The 20,769-nt window shown below is 45.9% G+C and overlaps 1 protein-coding gene across 4 annotated transcripts in view; it reads right to left on the reverse strand.

Moving 5' to 3' along the window:
- The window catches only part of FAM168A (family with sequence similarity 168 member A), a 128,389-nt gene that overhangs the window by 71,896 nt on the left and 35,724 nt on the right, over positions 1-20,769 (reverse strand). For 2 of the 4 annotated variants that reach the window (XM_069026627.1, XM_069026635.1), the window contains one exon: positions 17,444-17,527. The exons of 1 other annotated variant lie outside the window; for it this stretch is intronic. The gene's annotated coding sequence lies outside the window, so the exon portion shown is untranslated. Of the gene's footprint in view, positions 1-14,070; positions 14,190-17,443; positions 17,528-20,769 lie in introns of those variants that run through there. One more of the 4 variants, XM_069026653.1, reaches the window with a different exon arrangement.

Raw genomic sequence — 20,769 nt, forward strand, 5'->3', positions numbered from 1 at the left:
TGATCCTGAAAATCTTCTGCAGACATCAGAGCAGGGAAACAGAGAACTGAACATGAGACAGAACTGCTCAGGCTGTGCTGCCAATTACCAGCAATTAAGAGGGCACTCAAAAAAATCCTCATCAGCCGCTGAAACACCCTGGAATTCGGAGCTGGCATCACTGACAAGCTTCCCGTGTCTCTCCAGCCTTGTGCATCCTGCTGTGTGCAGCCTGTCTCACCCCATGGCTCTTGGACAATGTGTGCCCTGAGTTACTGACTCCAGCCAGGCCACGGCCCTCAGCACGGCCCCAGCAGGACAGTCCGTGCTGGGCAGGAAGTTCCTGAGGAACTTTGCTCCACAGGGGCCATGTGGAAAAGCAGGATCTCCCTAGAGCTCCAGAGCAGCCAGAAGAACAGTGCAGTTCCAGATCTGTCACGTGTACATTGAAATGCCAGCTGAGGGCTTTGTGACAGTCTAACAGCCAACCGGATACGGTGCGTTAGGGAATCCCAGACTTTGGATTGGAAGGGATTTAAAGCTCGTCCAGTGCCACCCCTTGCCATGGGCAGGGACACCTTCCACTAGCCCAGGGTGCTCCAAACCCTGTCCAACCTGGCCTGGAACACTTCCAGGGATGGGACAGCCACAGCTTCTCTGAGCAACCTGTGCTAGGGCCTCCGCACCCTCACAGACAGAAATTACTTCCCAATTTCTAATCTAAATTCACCCTCCCTCAGTTTAAAACTGTCCTCCCTTGTCCTATCCCCTGTGCTGAATTCTTCTTCTGCTGCCAATTTATAAAATACTGTGACAATCTTGAAAATCCTGGGATCATAGGAAAGCCATGTAAACTGAAGAAAGCTCCTTGAGGAATGCAGGGGGACCAGATTAGAAACTTAGAGGGGGAAATTACAGAGGCGGAGGGAATGCAAAAGCAGCAAGTGCATCTCTGAGTCCAAAACCAGGAACAGAGGCTGAGTCATGGCAGCTATATTTGGTATAAATCCAGAGGAATCATTCCTAAAATAGGTTAACGAAATACTAAGAAGCAGCAAAAGGAAATTCCATCTTGAATACAGAGTGAAAAACTCCATCTCGGAGAGTTTAACGTGGTAGGGAAAGCCCTGGGGTCACCAGCATCCAAAGGGAATGAAATACTGGTGTAGCTGAAGAGGATCTTTGTTAAACGTAATCCTGGAATTACAAAAGAGCCACATAAAAATACAACTCCATTTCCCATCTTGTAATCCAGTATTTAACACTTGCTTTCATCAGGAAAGAAAAAGCATCCTGTTCTGTTGGGCTTTTAAAGGCCGTGCAGTGTTTGCTCAAAAAACAAAGTAGGGCTTTAGATGACCAGCAGGAACTCCGGGGTTTACTTTCCCAGGGGTGATGAGAACAGGGAGTATGTGCAGCCCTGGAAAGGTTTGGGAACTCTCAACATTCCCAAAAAAAGAAGCTCACAGCTGCTCCAGCAGCTTCTGCCCACGACCTCAGATCATTTCCTGCTAAGCCCCTTCGCTGGATGCTCTCCACACACCCTGCTTTGTACCCTACACAACCTGGGCAAATCACTCAATTAAGTGGCTGTTAACCATGGCTGCACATCACTTCTTTCTCAGCATCAGCCTTGGGGCAATTACACATCTTACCCTGCTCTAGTTGGTGTAACCTGATGGCTGTGCCCACGTCCCACTTCCCAGGAGAGGGCTGGAAGTTGTGCTGCAGCTGGGGTGGGTTTGGCTCCCTCCTGACCAGGATTTTGGGGTGATTGGGTTAGTGAGGTGATCTGCTGGTCCATATCCCACATATCCTACATATTCCTGACATAAGCTGGAGACTTCATATGGGTCTGTGTAATCTCCTGACAGAGCCATCACCAGTCAACACAAAGACATCAACTACCAGAGGTTTCAGGTTAATCCAAAGATGCTCCATAGAATTAAACTTGTCCAGATTCCTGAACTATCTCCTGAAACCTTTGCTGGGGAAAACCTATGCAATAAATCAGGAATATGGATCTCTGTGAAGCACAAACACTAGTTTAACTGGAAGCTACACACCTGAAGGTGACATTATATATGAAGTCCCAGGTCTAGTTGAGAGGAAGATGGGAGAGATGCACTGAGCAGGCCCTTTGGGCATCTAAAAACTTATTCCTCTCTTCAGCAGGGAGGCTGAGGAAAGCCTTCCAGCCAGGGAATCCAGGGAATGCCACTGCCGGCGCCTTGGCAGCTCCCCCACTCTCACCGTCAGCAACTGTCAGGGCTTGCTCTGCTCCCTTGGCTGCTATCAGCCTGGAGATGAATCATTATGGATCCCTAGACTTGCAGAACAAGGGATCATTTTTCCAGCTCCAGTCTTCTGTAACTTTTGGCTGGCTGGATCAGCAGTACCATGCCAAGAGCAAGTATTTCACCCAGAGATGTTACAAAGACATTTCCAGGCCTGGACTCAGTAAGAGGACAAGGAGAGATATAGAATCCCAGACTGGTTTGGACTGGGAGGGATGGGAGAGATGGGAAGGATCAGCCAGTGCCACCCCCTGCCTTGGGCAGGGACACCTTCCACTAGCCCAGGGTGCTCCAAGCCCCGTCCAACCTGGCCTTGGACACTGCCAGGGATGGGGCAGCCACAGCTGCTCTGGGCAGCCTGTGCCAGGGCCTCCCCAGCCTCACAGGGAAGAATTTCTTCCCAGTATCTGGTCAGAATCCACCCTCTTTTAGTATAAGTGTGATTTACTTTGCTTTTCACACCTCTCTCAATGATCACTGAAAATTCACAGGTTAGCAAGTAAAAAGTTCTTGTTCACAGCATTGGAACCACATTAAAAATATCCGTAAACTTAAAGCAAAACTCAAAAGAAATCACAGAGATCTGCTTTGAAAAATACAGAATTTTGGCTATTCCTAAATGATAGGAAGAGGTCCCGGAGCTGCTCCAGGGCTGGAGCCCCTCTGTTCTGGAGCCAGGCTGGGAGAGCTGGGGGTGCTCACCTGGAGAGGAGAAGGCTCCAGGGAGAGCTCAGAGCCCCTTGCAGGGCCTAAAGGGGCTCCAGGAGAGCTGGAGAGGGACCGGGGACAAGGCATGGAGGGACAGGACACAGGGAATGGCTTCCTACTGCCAGAGGGCAGGGATGGATGGGATATTGAGCCATGGAGTCTTAATCCACACTGAGAGCTTCAGAACAGCCCATCAACACTTGGCCCCTCTCACTCCCTGCTTTCCTTGGATCCACGGAGCTGTTTGGGCTGAACGAGCAATTAGAGGATGAGAAAACAAATGGCTCCATTTGGCAACTTCTTCCAAAGTGTTGTTTTGAGACAAGCCAGCTCATGTCACCACTAAATGACTCCAGAATAACTGCCTTCAGGAGAACTGGAATAAAGGGATGAAACTTTTCAGGCAGCAGAGTCTAGGATGGTGAATCAGATTGCACCAATTCAGCTTCCATTGGATTTTGTAATTAACAGCAGAGTTGACCATTCCTCATTATCAGGACGACAGAATCAGCCACAGATTTGGGTTAGAAGGGATCTTTTCAAGGTATTTAGTGATTGCAGAAAAGATGCACATTGGGTAAAGTATTCATATGCTGAGTGTGTCTATTTCCTTTTCACTTTTCATTCAAAATCCCAAAGCTTTTCCACATACGGAGAACTAATCCTCTGCTAAAATACCTTTGGGACCACAGGGATGCCACTGGCCTGTTGCACTGCTCCTGGGCTAATCCAGACAAATTTTTAGCAACTCTGAGGGCAGGAACTCCAGTGTACAATTAATCCAATGGTGCTACAATTAATTCTGATTCTCTTCAAAGTGATCTTGGTTCAGAGCAGTAAAACAAGACCAAAACATACTAAATCAGCCAACTGCACCACTTAGAACTCGTTCCCTGGCCCAGAAATCAGCTACAGTCTGAGAAAGGGCTCGTGGCTGTCATGGCTTTGTTGGAATTCACTCTGCCTGATCCCTCAGATTTCTGTTATATCCAAGGCACCCTGGACAGGGCAAAGTTTCTTTGTGCTTCACTGAGATGCCACTTTGGGACAGCTGTAAGAGCCCCGTTATTCCAGAAGTGTTCCAGTGGTTTGAGCAGCATAAACAGTTGATGTTTCCTGGGATGAGACCAGCTGGGATGACCTGTAAAAAAAGTCCTGTTTAACCGCTGCCAACACGTGTTTCAAAGTCCCCTTCTAAATCAACCAGCACAACCTGAACTTCCAGCAACACAAAACACATGGGGGAATTTTCCACTGGATTTTATGTTCAGCAGTTGCCCACGTCACACAAACCACCAGAAAAACAGACAACAGGGCCCAAATCCATCCTGCATTCACTCAGCCATAGAAGGGCACCGTGAACTCACTGCTGATTTCAAAGCCAAAGCTGCTCTTTACAATTCAGATGAGAATCTGGCAAACACCCTTTTTTCCAAAGCATGAATCCTGCTTTTCCACTGCAGTCTCATCACAGACAGGGCCAGCTGGGGGAGAGGTAATTAATATTTTTTTCTGAAAGACAGGACCTGCATTCTATGCAAATTAATGTTTAAAGTACAGTTTTAGGCTAGAGTCTGCAGTTTAGTGATGCCACCTCAGAGAATGTTCCTTCCCAACCTGTCACTGCCAAGTGAGCTCTGGCAGCTCATTTAATGCAGAACTAGAAGAAAATTGGATTCTTTAACCTGAATTTAATATTCATAATTAGCTTTTAACTTCAAAACGAGTTAAAGATGAAAACCAATTTTAAAATGTAATTCCAAGAACATATTTACTTATGGCTTTTGAGCTATTCCAAGGCCAGAGATTGCTGGGTCCTTATACCAGGAGCACATCCTACAGGGTATTTACCAAGAAATTCCAGGGGATTTCTAGTTATTAGAAAAAGACAATCTGACCTGACAACTCCCTTTTCAAAGGTTTCCTGAAGCACAGGTGAAAGAGCTGGGAGTTATTCTGGGAGAAGGATTTAGCACCGGTAGGGTTACAAAAGACATCCCAGCATCCTGAGGTTCACCATCCGACTGGCACCAAGAAGCTTTGCCAGCCCCAAATAAAATTGTTAATACAGCAGCCCTCACCCCCATCAGTGGCACTTTCCTTAGGTATCCCCACCACAGTAACCCCAAAAATGAGGAATTTTAAGGCTAAGTCAGAACACTCAGTTCAGTTGCTTAAGGAACTTCAGATTCTCTTTTTCTTTCCCCAACTTCCCACAGGTTTCTCTCACGATGTCCTTCCCAGCAAAGAGCAGCAAATGGAAATCTGCTCCACATCCGTGTGAGATAATGGTCTAATACAAGTGGAAAGTATTTCCTTATACCAGGAGAGAACAGCCATCAACAAGACAAATAGGTGGACTTGCTCATTCCTAAGTGTTTCCGGATGAGCAGGAAAAGGAAAAAAAAAGAAGTTCTGTCTCTCCCTGAAACACATCCAAAAGATATCATTTCTCCTACATCCCAGAATCACCAAAAGACACACATGGTGTTCCCATCTTGGGAATACTGTACATCCCCTGCTTTATTTTGGGATTTCTGATGTATTTTTGCAATAGCAAGAGCTGTGTTTACCGTGAGGACTCTGAGGGCTGAGCATGCCGCCAGTCATCCGGAAATTCTGCAAACAGCACTTCAGCTCTTCCCTGCCAAGAATAAAATCCTATTTGGGACAGGGGAAAAGCCAATGTTCTCTAAAATGAGTAGGGTGACATGGAAATCTGCATCTGTTCACTGGAGGATTTAAAATATGGAACATTTCATGTAAGAAAAGTCCAAAGGTGGGAAAATTAAAGGCAACAGACTCTGCCTGTGGTCTGCTTGAGGAATGTGAGAGAACCTCCAGTAGGAGGTCAGGAGAGCAGGGAGGAGGATGCTCACTGGAAAAGAAAATAATGGGAAGCAAATGAGTCAAAATCCAAACCAAGGAGAGCTTAAACAAAACTACAGAATACCCTAGACAAGCTAGAAAGTACAAATAGCAAATACGGATGTGCTCCATGTTTATTCCCGTACAAGTGTGGAAAGATTGGGACTTTCCAGAGAATTCAATGAGGAAAGAGAAACCAAATCTATACAGAAGTCAATAAAACCAAATACTGTTTGCTTCAAAAGTCAGGAATGTCCTGTCCGTGATGTGCTTGAAAATCTTTATCGCATTCAAATCGCTCACCACGTAACAGCAGAAGACTTGCCCTTATCTTTAACAAGTGTCCTAAGGATTATCATGGAATTAGCCAATGTCTCCTTTCCCATGAAGCAAAGTGGCTGGAATGCTGCAGTGCCCGCGCTCAGATAAACAGACACAGCATGGGAAGCAAAACAACTCAACCGAAATCCTTCAATTGTGGCTAAAGAGTCCAGAACTGGGGAATAAACCACCTCAAAAAGCTGCTTAAAAAAGCCCCAGTGAGACACTGTTAAAAAATTAAAGCTACAGGACAATAGGAAAAGGGAATGTTACGGATTAGGGAGCAGCTAAGCAATAGGAAACAGCCTGGTATTAAACATGGGATTTTCAGGCTCCCAAAAGGGTGACAGCAAGGTGCTCCCAGAGCCTTTACAGGGACCAGCAGCTAAAATTGGGAAAGAGACAGAAGAGACAAAGCAATGTTTGTGGGAATTAAATTATTCATAATAGTCATAATTAAGTTGGGAGATTCAGAGAGACCTGAGAGAAGTGCAGAGAGTGAAATCATCTGCTGAGAGATGCAAGGTAACGTGTGTGTGCTGAATAAAATAATAAATCCTGCTCCTATTGCAGTGGCTGATGTTTTAGAAAGATCCCCTAGAAGCAATTTTTTGGCTATCCAAAAATCACTTGTGATGGGGCTTCTGGAATGCTTGATTGAATGCTGTAATTTTTGTATCCATGCAATGAAAACCAAACGGCCAAATGATTAAAAAAATGCATTAAACACTGCACTTAATTTTTTTTTTCAAAATTAACAGCATTTCTGAGTTAAATTCCAGGGCCTAAAGGGGCTCCAGGAGAGCTGGAGAGGGACTTGGGAGGAGGGATGGAGGAACAGGACACAGGGAATGGCTTCCTACTGCCAGAGGGCAGGGCTAGATGGGATATTGGGAAGGAATTGTTCCCTGGGAGGGTGGGGAGGCCCTGGCACAGGGTGCCCAGAGCAGCTGCAGCTGCCCCTGGATCCCTGGCAGAGTCCAAGGCCAGGTTGGACGGGGCTTGGAGCACCCTGGGCTAGTGGAAGGTGTCCCTGTCCATGGCAGGGGGTAGGACTGGATGATTTTTAAGGTGCCTTCCAACCCAAACCATCCTGGGATTCTCTAAAATCCAAAGGTGAGGTGGTTCGGTGTGTCACTTCGATCAGGTGGCACCACTGGAAAAAAAAAATCTGAGGGAAGAGCAGCATTTGAAACTGGTTTGGTTCTTTAAAAAATCGCTTGCAGCTCAGCTCTGGAATTTTCCAGATGACAGAACTCCAGGATGGGTCAGGCTGGAAGGGACTGCAATGGCTCGTCTGGTCCCAGCTCCCTGCTCCAGCAGGGCCATCCCAGAGCACAGGGCACAGGATTGTGTCCAGAGGGTTCTGGAATATCCCCAGGGAGGAGACTCCACACCTCTCTGGGTGATTTGTTCCATGTGTGGTCACTGCCCAGGGAAGAAGTTCTGCCTCATGCCCAGGTGGAACTTCCTGGGCATCAGTTCCTGCCCGTTCCTCTTGTGCCATTGCTGGGCGACATGGAGCAGATGTGAGACACCCTTTCCCAGATGCACCTTTACATTTTAATTCCCTCTGCTTTAAATTCATCAGCCTGCAAAAACATTTAAGAGCCAGTAAAACCCATCTGTGTCCATTCTGAGGCTGACCCTCATTTGTGAGCCACGGCAGAGCAATACAAAAACCGGATCATAAACCTGGCATTTGGGTTTTCTTTTTTTAAACCACACCTCTTTCGCAGGTGGGACTGGAAAAGGATAAAGAAAATGGCACAAAAGATGACAATGGTGACAAGAACTGAAGGCTCAGCTCTGTGTGTGGCTTTCTGAGGAAAAAGCAGAATCAAAGGAGCAGGAAAGAGGAGGAACTCTATAAAAATACACACAGTGGAAGGCAGAGCCACAGGGAAGCCTGCAATGCTCTCCTTGTGCTGGCAGCAAGCTCTGGAGCAGGGGGATGAGAACAAGGACAATGTACGTGTAAGGATAATTTTCTCCTCTCATTTCACCAACAGATATTCCTATTATAAACTGATTTAGTTAAATTATCAGGAGAAAAGTGATGATCTTACATTGCCCACTCTGCTCACATTATTGCCTATCCCCATGCCTCGGTGAGGTGCTAAAGGCAGCACACCACAACAATTTCTCTAAGCAATATTTGACTGATAACCTCCCATGTCCAAGCAATTCTGATTTTTCTTTTAAATCAACATTTGCACCAGTCAATTCCTACAAGGCATTCAGCTGGGATCCTATAGACACAAAACCTTCATAAAACAAAAAGCTTTTTTTTCTCCCCCAATGAGTTATTTTAAGGTTGTGAAAGGAAATTTTTTTCCTCTTAAAGCAAGTTCTCTTTTTGTTTGAGGGAAAAGAATACACACATTTCCTCTTGTGTGGAAGATACTCTGATTGCACTACAGAGATCCTGCTGATGCACGTGCAGTGCCAAATAACCCTCAGGAGAATGAAGTTTTCAAACAGTAAAATCTATGGATTAACAGTTTGGAACACCCACACCCACTCTGTAACCCCCAGGGCTAAACCCAACAAATTCCTAGGCTTGTTAATTAGCTCCCATGCAGGAATGCAATGCCATGGATGCAATAATGTGCAGTCAGGATGTGTTTTATCAGCGCGGGGGCTCCGACAACAATGCAGCGCCTTGGCAGAGCGCCGCAAATTCCGACTGAAGGCTCTCCAGCCCGGCCCGCTGGAGCTGCACGTGACAAATAAAGCAATGATTCACAACTGAACTGCAGTGAGATGCTCTGGGAGGCCACGAGCACCGTGGGGATGGGAATTTGCCATTCCCGCACTCTGGCAGCTGGGGGAAGGGAGCCCAAGGGTGCGCTGGTGACATTCCGGGGTCATCGTTCCACCCCAAGAAGAGGATAAATGGAGGGGAGGAGTAATGGCGAATAAGCTGCCGTGGTCTTCCCATACAGCACAGTTACACTCAATTACTGTTCCCAGTCTGCAAACTCTCTGCCTGTAATCCTTTTTAAACCAACAAGAGAATTGGCTCCTCACTCCGAAATCCCACGTTATTTCAATATTTAATACAAAATATTTAGGGGTCCAGCCTGAGTCCACCAGAGGAACCAAAGCTATCAGCTTGTAAATCCCTATCCAAGCCTTTAATGAACTGACAAAGATAATCCTCAAGCAGTACCTGGGAACAACAGCAAACCCCTTTACTGTTAACTTCCGATGAATAATCAGCTCCTTTCCAGGCACTTTTGCTGAAGAAACACCTTTCAAACCGGACCTACCCAAAGACAAGGCAACAGCAGCACCACGAATGTAGAGTGCCGCTTGTTCCCATAGAATGCCAGAATGGTTTGGGTTGGAAGGGGCCTTAAAGCCCATCTCACTCCCATCCCCTTCCATGAGCAAGGACACCTTCCCCTAGACCAGGCTGAACTTCGAGGAGAGCCTAGAGAAGAAACAAGGAGCTTCACTTTTAGGTGGCTGACGTTATAAGTAATTAATTATCCCCCAATTGCCATAGGCCTCGAACCAAGACACCTTTCATGGATGAATGACTTTTTAGGGAGAGAATCCTGGACAGAAATCCTGCTGATAAGGCCTCATATAAATATAGAACAAACTGAAAGTGCAGTTACTGACTTCCAGCCCCGTTCTGCTTTTTGAACTTGCAATCTTGACATTAAGATGTCTTATTTTTAACTTGAAATGACACACTCAGCTGTATAGAACACACAAAACACAACGATTCTCCTTGTTCCCAGCTGTGACAGCCAGAAAGACTGACAGACAGGCATGAGGAGCACGCTGAAGTGCCAAGGAATTATCAGCCACAGTGTCCAACAGGCAGCGACCTGTGCTGGCACTGCTGGGACACCTCCAGTCCTGGGGACCTTCCCAAAAAGAAGGACAGTGAGGGGCTGGAGCGTGTCCAGGGAAGGGAATGGAGCTGGGAAGGGGCTGCAGCCCCAGGAGCTGCTGAGGGAGCTGGGAAAGGGGCTCAGCCTGGAGCAAAGGAAGCTCAGGGGGGACCCTGTGGCTCTGCACAACTCCCTGACAGGAGGGGGCAGCCGGGGGGGCGGGGAGGGGGGGGGGGTCAGGCTCTGCTCCCAGGGAAAATTTCTTCCCCAAAAGTGTTGTCCAGCCCTGGCACAGCTGCCCAGGGCAGGGGTGGAGTCCCCATCCCCGGAGGGATTTAAAAGCCATGTGGATGTGGCTCTGAGCAGCATCTCACCTATTTGCAGATCCATGCCAGCCACGGGGCTCAGTGTGTGGCTGAGCATGGCCAGCTGCTTCATGGATCTGACAGGAATTCCTCATGGATGTTGACAAACTGGGAAAAGCATTTTACACCTGTGAGAGGATCCACTGACCGTTTTGGTTGAGGCAGAGAACATTATTTTCACACTTTAATACAAAAAATGGACAATAAATGTGTGTAAGGAGCCCAACTCCAAAATGAGAGATAACTTTGGGCAGAGAGAATTTGTGATTTTGCTCTGCTATAAATTTGTTTTCAGTTTTCCCAAATTTTTTGTACCTAACCTCCTCTCCATTACACAATCAGACCACATCCAAGGCTAAACAGGATCCTAATGATCTCCCATTAGCTAAACTTCCCAGCAGAACACTTCCAAAGAAAGAAGAGGTCCAAACCTGCCATCAGTAGAAGGAAAATTTCAAAGGACCAGGAAACCAGCTAAATTTCCTTTCCCTACTCCAAATCTGTAGCTTGTAAGGATCCACTCCCCCATAGAAAAGCTGCACAACGTGGACCCAGGGAAAGGGGGTCCTTCAACCATATGGTCCAGTAACCATAAAAGAAGTAAAAAAGCTTAAGAACAGCTGCTGTGTAATATCTCCTGACTGGATACAGCATCAAAATGGGAAAAAAAGAGAGATTTTAAATGCTTGGTGTGTACAGCAGCAAGAACGCACTCATCCTGTTTCATTGACTCTGCTCCAAAGGGGCACAGACCACCAACTCCCAAATTGGACACATCCATCCCAAACTGTATGGGGGATTTCACCCACTGAGCGAAGGCAGATTAGGAGGCTTTGAGGACAATTATGTGGGATGAAAAGGAGAGAGAGGGAACCCCTAGCCTTGAATGAGCACATGGAACACCAACGTCTAGACAGTGCTGACACCTCTGTCTTTGGGAAGAGGGATTAGGGAAGCAATCTGGCTGTGCTGTCCCCTGTTTGATATGAAACCAGAAGACACTTTGGGCTAAAGGCCTGGCCCTGTTCCAGAAACCACTTTATTATGAAGGAGCTGAAGAAAAGGAGGTCTGTAAGAGTGAGAGCGAGGTTTCTGCCTGGCAGTCACAGCAATTAAACGAGCTGCCTTGATGAGGAGGTAAAAACCATCCGGATAAAACCCACAGGCTCCAAAGAGCAGAAGAAAGTAATTTGAAGAGTAGGTCAAGCCTCCCGAGGGGATTTCCTTTCTGGTTTGAGACTTAATGCTGGAGACATGCTTGGGAAAGCTGACCAGAGAGATCCTGCTGATCCCACGGATGATCCCGTAACGTCTGGATGCTCCAGCACAAGTCAAGTGTTAAAAGGGAATCTTGAAAACCGTGCGAGTTAGGATCAAAACTGGCAGAACTAGAAGGTTCCTTCTCCTTCCTCCCATCCTCCCTTTCTCCCTGCATCCCTTTCTCCCTTCCTTTCTCACTCTGAGATTGCTGGGTTAAAATGTGTCTCATCGAATCCCAGATCACATAAGAAACTTGAAAGATCCACTTCAAAGAGCTACTTTGGCAAACAAAGCATTTAAGTCAATTTAATGCTTCTCACACTGGAAAGAACCACTTCCTTCAATGGGAAAGGAAAACAAATAATGGAGATTCAAAGCCAGGAACATTTGTGGGAGCTGGGAATAACCAAGCCCAGGCTGTGGCTGTGAAGAGACAGGGGGCTCACACTTTCCTGGCTGTTCCAGTGCTTCCAACACGACAGACTTCTCTCCAAGGATGTGCTGACTGAGGGTGAAAAACTAAACAGAAGCTCAAAGGCTTTCACTCTTACCCAAAAATCCATCTGCCAAACATGGCAGATGCTGGAAACTCACTGCCCCAAGGACCTGGATGTGTTCAGGGAAGGCAGGAGGGAACACAGGTCTTAGGCACCTCCATGCCCCTAAAGATATTTGTCATTTCAGATCTGTGCTGCTGTTAGTAACCAATTTTTGCCCAAAATGTGCTTTAAAGGCAGTTCCCATTTCCCTGAACATCCAGAGGGTATTTCCAGTTCAATACTCCAAAGTCCTCTGGTACCACCATCACCCCTCCAGGCATGCCAGAAGAAGGAAGGGAGAAGGAACCTTCTGGTTCTGCCAGGAAATGAAGGCAGAGCTGGAGAATGCAACTGTTGGCTCCTTAAGGACAAGTTGGGATGGAAACCCAATCCAACCTTCTTTTTATAGAGCAGTTAATGTGATAATATCTAAGAGAGAAGGAAACCTTACACAGACAGAGGGAAATCTTAATTCTCAAGCAGACCAGAGGCAATTACCAAAACTATAGCAATGGAATTGTTTTTTTGCAGTCAAGCATAATTATGGTAAGTCTATTGGAAAGAAAGCTTAGGCTATGATTTGCATTTCAATTTATTTTCAAACTTTTGTGTGGAGAATTGATGGCCAGAATTGGGAAGTACAGGAATTACCATACACTGAAATACACTCATCAGTGTTATAATGTAGGATTTCCAAGGATACAACACAGACAGTGTTCCAGGGTTTAGGGGTTTTTGGTTTATTTTTCCCATGAGCCTGTAGAAAATTAGGATAAAGATGCAGAGGAAAAGAAAAAAACCACCAGTGCTACCACCTGGCTCTGCTGGGTGGCACAACATGATGAGAGGCAAGGGGAAGAAACTGGAATGAAAGAAATTCCACCTGAACAAGAGGAAGAACTTTACTGTGAGGTGACCGTGCACTGGAACAGGCTGCCCAGAGAGGGTGTGGAGTCTCCTTCCCTGGGGATAGTCAAAACCCAAAATCCCAAGGATTAAGGACACAATCCTGAGTTACCTGCTCTTGGGGATCCTGCTTGAGCAGGGAGGTTGGACTAGATGACCTTAGGTGTCCCTTCCAGCCTCAGCCATTGCAGGATTCTGGGATTCACATGCAGCTGAAGCTGGGCATGATGGGCAAATCCAAGGCTCCTGAGAATATTTTCCTTCCTGAGGTTTACCAAGGGTGCCCAGGGCTCACAACTAACCCTCAGGATATCGTTCCTGCCAATCTGACAATCCCAAGTTATCACTTCCACATGTTAAAAAGGAACATTTCTGTACTGAAATATCTGCAAAGTTCTGCCCAATTGCTTTACAACTTTATTGGTTATAATTGGCTCTTTCTCCTTCAGCCCAAGAATTTCACACAAAATTCCAATTATACAATCCACCATGAGACAGCCAGAGATACAGACCCTCTAACAAGCTTAGGCAAAAATCAAAGGGCTAAATCAAAAACTGGCTCACACCAACTCTATTCTTTGTGCAGTCAACCAAGACTAATTAATGCTTTTAATGGCAGTTTACCCCTTTTGGCGCCATAAATCAGAGCAGGCAGCTTTTCTGAATTAACAAAAGAATCTGTGAAAGGTGTAGCTCATTAAGCACACTCCCAAATTCAAATGCACTTAATCAGAACCAGGTACACTGAGCAGGACTGTACTCCAGGAGCAGGGTAATCTGCAGGCTGTACACAGGGAACATTCATTCATCAACACAAACAAGGCTGGCACACCGGGAAGAGAGGCTGAATTATACATCTGAGAGAAAGGCCCCTGCTTCCAGCACGGCTTTTGTCAGGGCAGGAATGTGGAGCACACTGCGGGAAGGCGCTGTGGAAAGGTGGAGGGAAAGGGGAGGATGTTTCCCATATCCTCACCTCAGTCACAGAGTGCTTGAACAGAGCACGCTGCTGCTGCTGAGCTGTTGGAGCAGTTCCAGACAAGGCACCAAGTTGATCAGAGGGATGGAGAAGCTCTGCTGCGAGGAAAGGCAGAGAGAATTGGGATTGTTCAGCCTGGAAAAGAAAAGCTTTGGGGTGACCTCATTGTGACCTTCCAGGACCTGAAGGGAACCTACAAGAAAGATGGAAAGAGACTCTTTACAAGGGCCTGGAGTGACAGGACAAGAGGGAATGAAGCTTACTCTCAAACTGACAGAGAGGTTTAGACTGGATCTTAGGAAGAAATCCTTCCCTGTGAGGCTGGGGAGGCCCTGGCACAGGTTGCCCAGAGAAGCTGTGGCTGCCCCATCAATGGGAGTATTCCAGGCCAGGTTGGAGCAACCTGGGATAGTGGAAGATGTCCCTGCCCATGGCAAAGGGTGGGACTGGATGGGCTTTAAGGTCCTTTCCAACCCAAACCATTTGGGGATTCTGTGATGCACCTAAATACGCTGTAATATCACACAGGGAAACTTCTTCCTTACATAAGGTGATGAATTTATAAAGATTAATGACCCAGGATTTCATCCTAAGAAACGCTCTTGCAAATATTTTTCTTAGTCAGATCCACTCCTCTAAAAAAATCCCCTTTTAAAGTGTTTTTGCTACAGTTTCTTCCCAATATCCCATCTAATCCTGCCCTCTGGCAGTGGGAAGCCACTTCCCCTTGTCCTTTCACTCCAAAGTTCCTCTCCAGCTCTCCTGGAGCCCCTTTAGGCCCTGCAAAGGGCTCTGAGCTCTCCCTGGAGCCTTCTCCTCTCCAGGTGAGCACCCCCAGCTCTCCCAGCCTGGCTCCAGAGCAGAGGGGCTCCAGCCCTGGGGGCAGCTCAGGGGCCTCCTCTCGACTGGCTCCAGGAGCTCCACATCCTCCTGATGTTGGGGGCCCCAGAACTGGATGCAGCTCATAACTTGGCTTGACAGAAATCATTTTCCATATCACATGTTCTCTGAAAAGAATTTTGTTCTCCAAAACAGAGCTGGCAATGCAGGAAAACTTCAGATCTGTGAACAAAAGATTTTCTCCTGCACTAAAAAAATTCACTAAATGATGTTCCCAACAGCATACAAGTGTCCAAGAGCTGCTGGCAAAATGCTCCACTTCAGCGCTGGCTTCAGTGCATCCCCAGCCCAGTGAAGACCCCACCAAACTGGCAGAAATGCTCAGGAGACTAAAGTCCAGAAATTTTCCATATGAGTTCAGAAATGTTGAGGAGCAGAAGCATAAAGTCCAGGCCCAGTTCCAAATTCCACTCACACACACTGGATAAGAACCAGCCTAATGTAAAAGCACATTTAAAAATATTTACATCAAACCAAACCATTACAGAGATAAGAGAGGTATTCATAGAAACACATGGATTTTACACACACGCCGTGTTTAACTATTTAATCCCTGGAATTTCAATCAGGATGTGAGGGAGTGGGGTACTTCCCAAGCAGGAAACAACCTAAGTAAGCTGAGTTAAGATATGGAGCCCTCACACATTCAAGTTTAACTCAATTTCCTCCACCTTTTGATTTCTGAATGAACACTGAGTCTAACAGGGAGGGGTTCAACTCAAGATAAAGTCACCCAAAAGTAAATATCTGAAGTGGCTGTTGGAGATCCCCAGCAGGGCAATCACAGCCTGGAGAGCAACCTCGATCTGCTTGGTCAGCCAAGTCTCCACAGCCTCCATCAATTCCACTCTTGAACTTAGAATTTCTTAATCTGGAGCTGGATTGTACCAGGAACCCTTGGAGCAGGTTCCCACATATTCCCACTTGAAACACCATCTTGTTCTCTGGATTTCCCATCAGCTGCAGCCTTGGCTTTGCCTCTCCCCTTCCACAGCCCTGGATTTCTGCTTCTCAGACCCCAAAAAAGCTGCACAGCCCCAATGCTGTGGGAAACCATGCAGAAAAAAGGGACAGCAGCAGCATCAAAGACCCTTATTTTTAAAATTTAGCCTTTTTTCTAGCATGAAGAGGGGAAAAGGGGGAAGCAGGAGATGAACAGGTCACTGTTGTTGCCTCAAGGCTGGCACAAGCAAGGAAAAGCTTTTCTGAAATCCTTGGCATTTTCTGTCCCATCCCACCTAAGTTGGGGTGAGTTGCTGAGGGCAGAAGAGGAAGAAATTCCCGTATTTTGTCTGTACCCAAAAAGGAGGCATTGATTTAGGGCAGCTTTTCCCAAAGCAGGGCTGGAGTGCTAAATTATTGTGAGGACAAGGGTCAGAGTGTGCCCAAGGTTTGATCCCAACACAGTGCAGCGGACCCAAGAGCAGCTGACACTTAAAGTTCATATCATTAATGAGCAGCAAAACATATAAAATGGAAAAAACATAGAGTCAACTCTGGTTTTTCCATATTCCTGCACAAGAGCAGCTGGATGGGGTCAGACAGACACTTCAGCCACCCCACTGTTTTCTCTGTCCAACATGGAAGTGTGAATCCCTAAGGGAAAATTGAAGGGCAGGCACACAGGGACACTTTCCCAGCATACTTTCCAGAGGGATTTCGTTCCTGTTTCACAGCTCCTGTAGATCATGTTCTCCCACTGTTATAACATATTAACATATTCTATTCTCATATATATATATACACACACATATATACACACACACTCACACATATGCATATATACACATGCTCAGAGGGCTTCTCATCATGCTGGGCACGATAAACCAAAATAAAGAGTTAAGACAGAACCTGCTCCAACCAAATTACACTGCAAAGTTTATATTTAAAAATGTTGTTTCCAGCTTTCCTCTCCCAAGAAACAGAAACTATTAGAAAACAATTTGCCTGTCTCCAGGCAAATGACAGAAGTTTCTATGTCTGTGCCAACCCGGGGATTTTGACCCAGCTAATGAACACAGGTCTCCTTTTTAATATAGAACAAAAATGTATTATTTACTAGGAAGACATTAAGACTAATAAACACTAAAAAAGAAACCCTCTCACAATTCTTTCTAGGAGCAGCACGTAAGTACTCTGTGTTTTACTCAGGCTGCTGAAGACCTGATGCTTATTAGCTTTCTAAATCAACACAATAAAATACACCAGGCACAGAGTGTTGCTGGAGCTTCAGCTTACGCATTTCTTGACCCAGAAATCACTTCTATTTTAAAATGTAAAATGCTTCTGTAGCAAAGTTCATTTAATAGAAAGAAGAGTCCAAACCGTATCAAACAGCAACACCTACAATCCCCACAGCATCCAAGGTTTCCTGTCTGGAGGGAGCAGGGAAAAGGTCTTGGGAGCAGTAGCTAAACTAAACTGTAGCTAAAAGTGCTACAATTGAAGGGCACAAAGGATGAATTGGTACCTCTTGGACACGAGCTTCCTTGGGATGGAGATAATCCGGAGAGGAGTGTGCCTGGGCAGGGAGTCTTCACAGCATTCCAGAGCTCTGCAGCAGCAAGGACAGAGAGAGAGAGACAAACACCCGTGAGGCTCTGCGGAAAACGTGCCGGAAGAAAACACGGCTCTTCCCAGCTCGGAGTGGTCTTCACCTCCACCGGGCCAGAAGGAGAAACGGGACATGTAAGACATGCAGGCAAAAAAAGGAGGAGCGCTGGAGACACAGGATGAGAGGAGAAGGAAGGGATACCAGAGCTGGCAGTAAGACCAAGTCCTTCCCAGCTTTCCAGAAGGAGAACACAAAGTCCAAGCTTTTATTTAAATACTTGTTTACCAGCTGTTTGTCAGGATTTGGGACTAAGGTTTTAGCCTGAGTTTTACATGATACTGCTACATTCTCCCTTCCCAGCTGACACAAAAGCGCAGAGAACTGAAGATGAAATCCCTCAAAATAAAGTACAGCACCCCAAAAAAGCTCTCAGGGCACTCCACATGCTTTATGCATTATAGGGAGGAACAGAAACCCTACTGTTCCCACAGCAGGACCAGCTCCTCGGAACAGTTGCTTATTTTAATCAACCCAGTACCAAAAGGTTTACATTAAATACTTTTTCATGGTTTCTAACCACTGATCCTGTATTAGTTTACATTCACTCAAAAAACACTCTGGGGGAGAAAGCAGGAGGCAGAAAACATTGAATCCAGTAAAACAACTGAGGTTTTCTTTGGGAGTGCTGGCACATCCCATCCTTCCCTGTAGAATTACACCACGAGACCCTTCAAGCCAGCAAATGAAACAGCACGAATTTGTAAATGAACAGAAAACAGCAAAGTCTTCATTTTTATTGAATCTTTTTTTCCTGCCTCCTGCAGGAAGCCACCACCTGCTGTCAGAGTTGGCATCCTTACAAAGAAGTCAAAACCCACCCTGCTGATGCTCCAGTGTCCAAATAATCCCAACACTGGTGCTACCAGGAGCATGAGCACACTCAGGGAAACAGGTCAGGAATATCTCTGCTCGTTGCTTCCACAGGTGCTGGACTTCTGTATTTCTACACTATAAGAAGCATATTCATTGCTTGGATTTTAATTCTGGTTTCAGGCTTTTTGACTTGTTTTTATGGCCCTTCAATTCAAAGAAAGAATCCTAAAATACCTTCAGGAGCGAGAGGAAAGAGTAAGTGAATTTCAGCAGAGACAAGGACTTGACAAATCTCATCCCACCAAGCTCTGCAGTGGCAAATTAGTCTCTCTCTGAGCACATTCTGTACTCAAAGTAGCCTCAGTGCTTCAGGAGGTACCGAATATAACACAGCTCCATTTTAACTTCCTTCCAGGAATACACACACTCATTTATCAAGAAGACGTGGGCTGCAGCTCCACTTCCAACAGCTTCAGTAACATTTTGTAAAATTAAACAAATTACTCCTTTTGTGGCAAGAAAGAAGCCAAAAATAAGTTCAAGCAAATGGGGGAGAAAACCACCTCCCTCACATCTTCCTCCCCCTTGGACTTCGGGAAAGCAAGCCTTGCCTGCTGCACCAGGCTCAGCATCAGCCACGGGATCACCAATCACTCCTTCTGCTGCTTTCACACCTTAATCCCCACACCTTTATCATTATTATTTCATTTCAGAGCTGCTTTGAGCAGCTCCAATTTGCTCCAAGTCCCCATTTTGGAATACTTTTACATCCTTACGTTTGTATAAACCAAGGAAGTCCATAGGTTCTTGCTTACAAACACTAAAGGTGTGTGTCCAACGGCGCTGAATGTCTGGAGGGTTTCCAGGATTTGGCAGGAGGTCAGCACTGCCTCAGCCTTTAGTGCCGAGGGATTCTCCAAACATTCCCCCTTTTGTTCAGCTCTGGCTGCTACAGAGAGAAGAACAGTCCCCACCTCTCATTAACCTCAGCAGTGGATCTCTCTTTAGCTGCAGCAGCATCAATACCCGCTTGCATTGTGCTGCCACTCAGCAGATTCACCCTTTTTGGATTTTTTTTTTTTGCTCCTTTTCTGTTTTTTCTTGACCAGAATTCAAAATGATTCAGTTCAGAGTAAGTGGATGCTGCTGCAGCAGAGAGAAGCTGTGATGAGCTGCAGAGAAGGAGGCTGTCCAGCTGCCAACACACATCCCTGCCCTCTGCCACCGCTCAAAAACCAGCAGGGAACAGCCAGGATTGACCAAATTTGGATGTATTTGCAGAAAAACAATCAGTCCCAATCAGCGTCTTTGAGTGGAAGTGCAAAGACATTCATTAAAGAACGACAAAAACCAAATGAATTTGTGAGGAGTTATTAATTTGGAAAGTGTAGGGGAATAGCAGAACGTTGGGAAGTCCTGCTGGCACAACCTTGTTCATCAAGAGGGTGTTCTGGGATTAAGTCCCAGATTACAGGCAGGGAAAACTTCAAGAACACAGGAAAACAAAGCCCTACTTGTGGGGCACCCTGTGCCAGGGCCTCCCCACCCTCACAGGGAATTATATATTGGGATATTCCTTCCCAATATCCCATCCATCCCTGCCCTCTGGCAGTGGGAAGCCATTCCCTGTGTCCTGGCACTTCAAGCTCCCATAAATAGTCCTCTCCACCTTTCCTGTCAAGTTAAGCAAAGAAACCAAAGCAGGCTCCTGCAGCCCAGAATTCCTCCCTACCCTCCCACTTCCTTCTTGCTATGAAAGAGATTAAATCCCTTAATATTTCCCAAGATTACTGCAGCTACTAAGTAGGGAAGCTTGTTCCCTAATATCTTTATTAACTCCATGTGCTATTTCAAGCATTAAAACAGGATTTTTAATTCTATCCTCCCTTCTATGCCCCACATTTAGTCTTCTTCTTTTGTTTCAGTAGCTACACTTTAATGATGATCTTACTACAATTATTCTTCTACATTTCTCCTTTTTTATCCATTGTTTTCATTCTTCTTTCCATAACACTGGACTCCAGTGGTAGGAGCTGGGTAGATGGATTATAAAATAGATTAATTTAATTAGGATGCAATGATTAAAACACCTGCTTTGGTAGATTGCAGAGGGTTCTGATAAAATAGTGGTAGCATAAAAATACACTCCACACCTGCTTATCAAATGAAGATAAAAACATTCAGCAAATGTCTGACATTCTGCAGGGGCAAATCCTAATCCAGAATATCTTGTGTTTAGCCCTCTGAGCAACCAAACGCCACAAAATGGAAAGGGAAAAGTTCCCCAAAAGTCAATGTTCAATTTCTAGAAACTGAACATTGCTGAAACTGAAATTTGTTGAAAACTGCCTGTTTTCAACAATTTTCCC

This window comes from Aphelocoma coerulescens, chromosome 1 (assembly GCF_041296385.1).
Source record: "Aphelocoma coerulescens isolate FSJ_1873_10779 chromosome 1, UR_Acoe_1.0, whole genome shotgun sequence".
Taxonomy (NCBI): domain Eukaryota; kingdom Metazoa; phylum Chordata; class Aves; order Passeriformes; family Corvidae; genus Aphelocoma; species Aphelocoma coerulescens.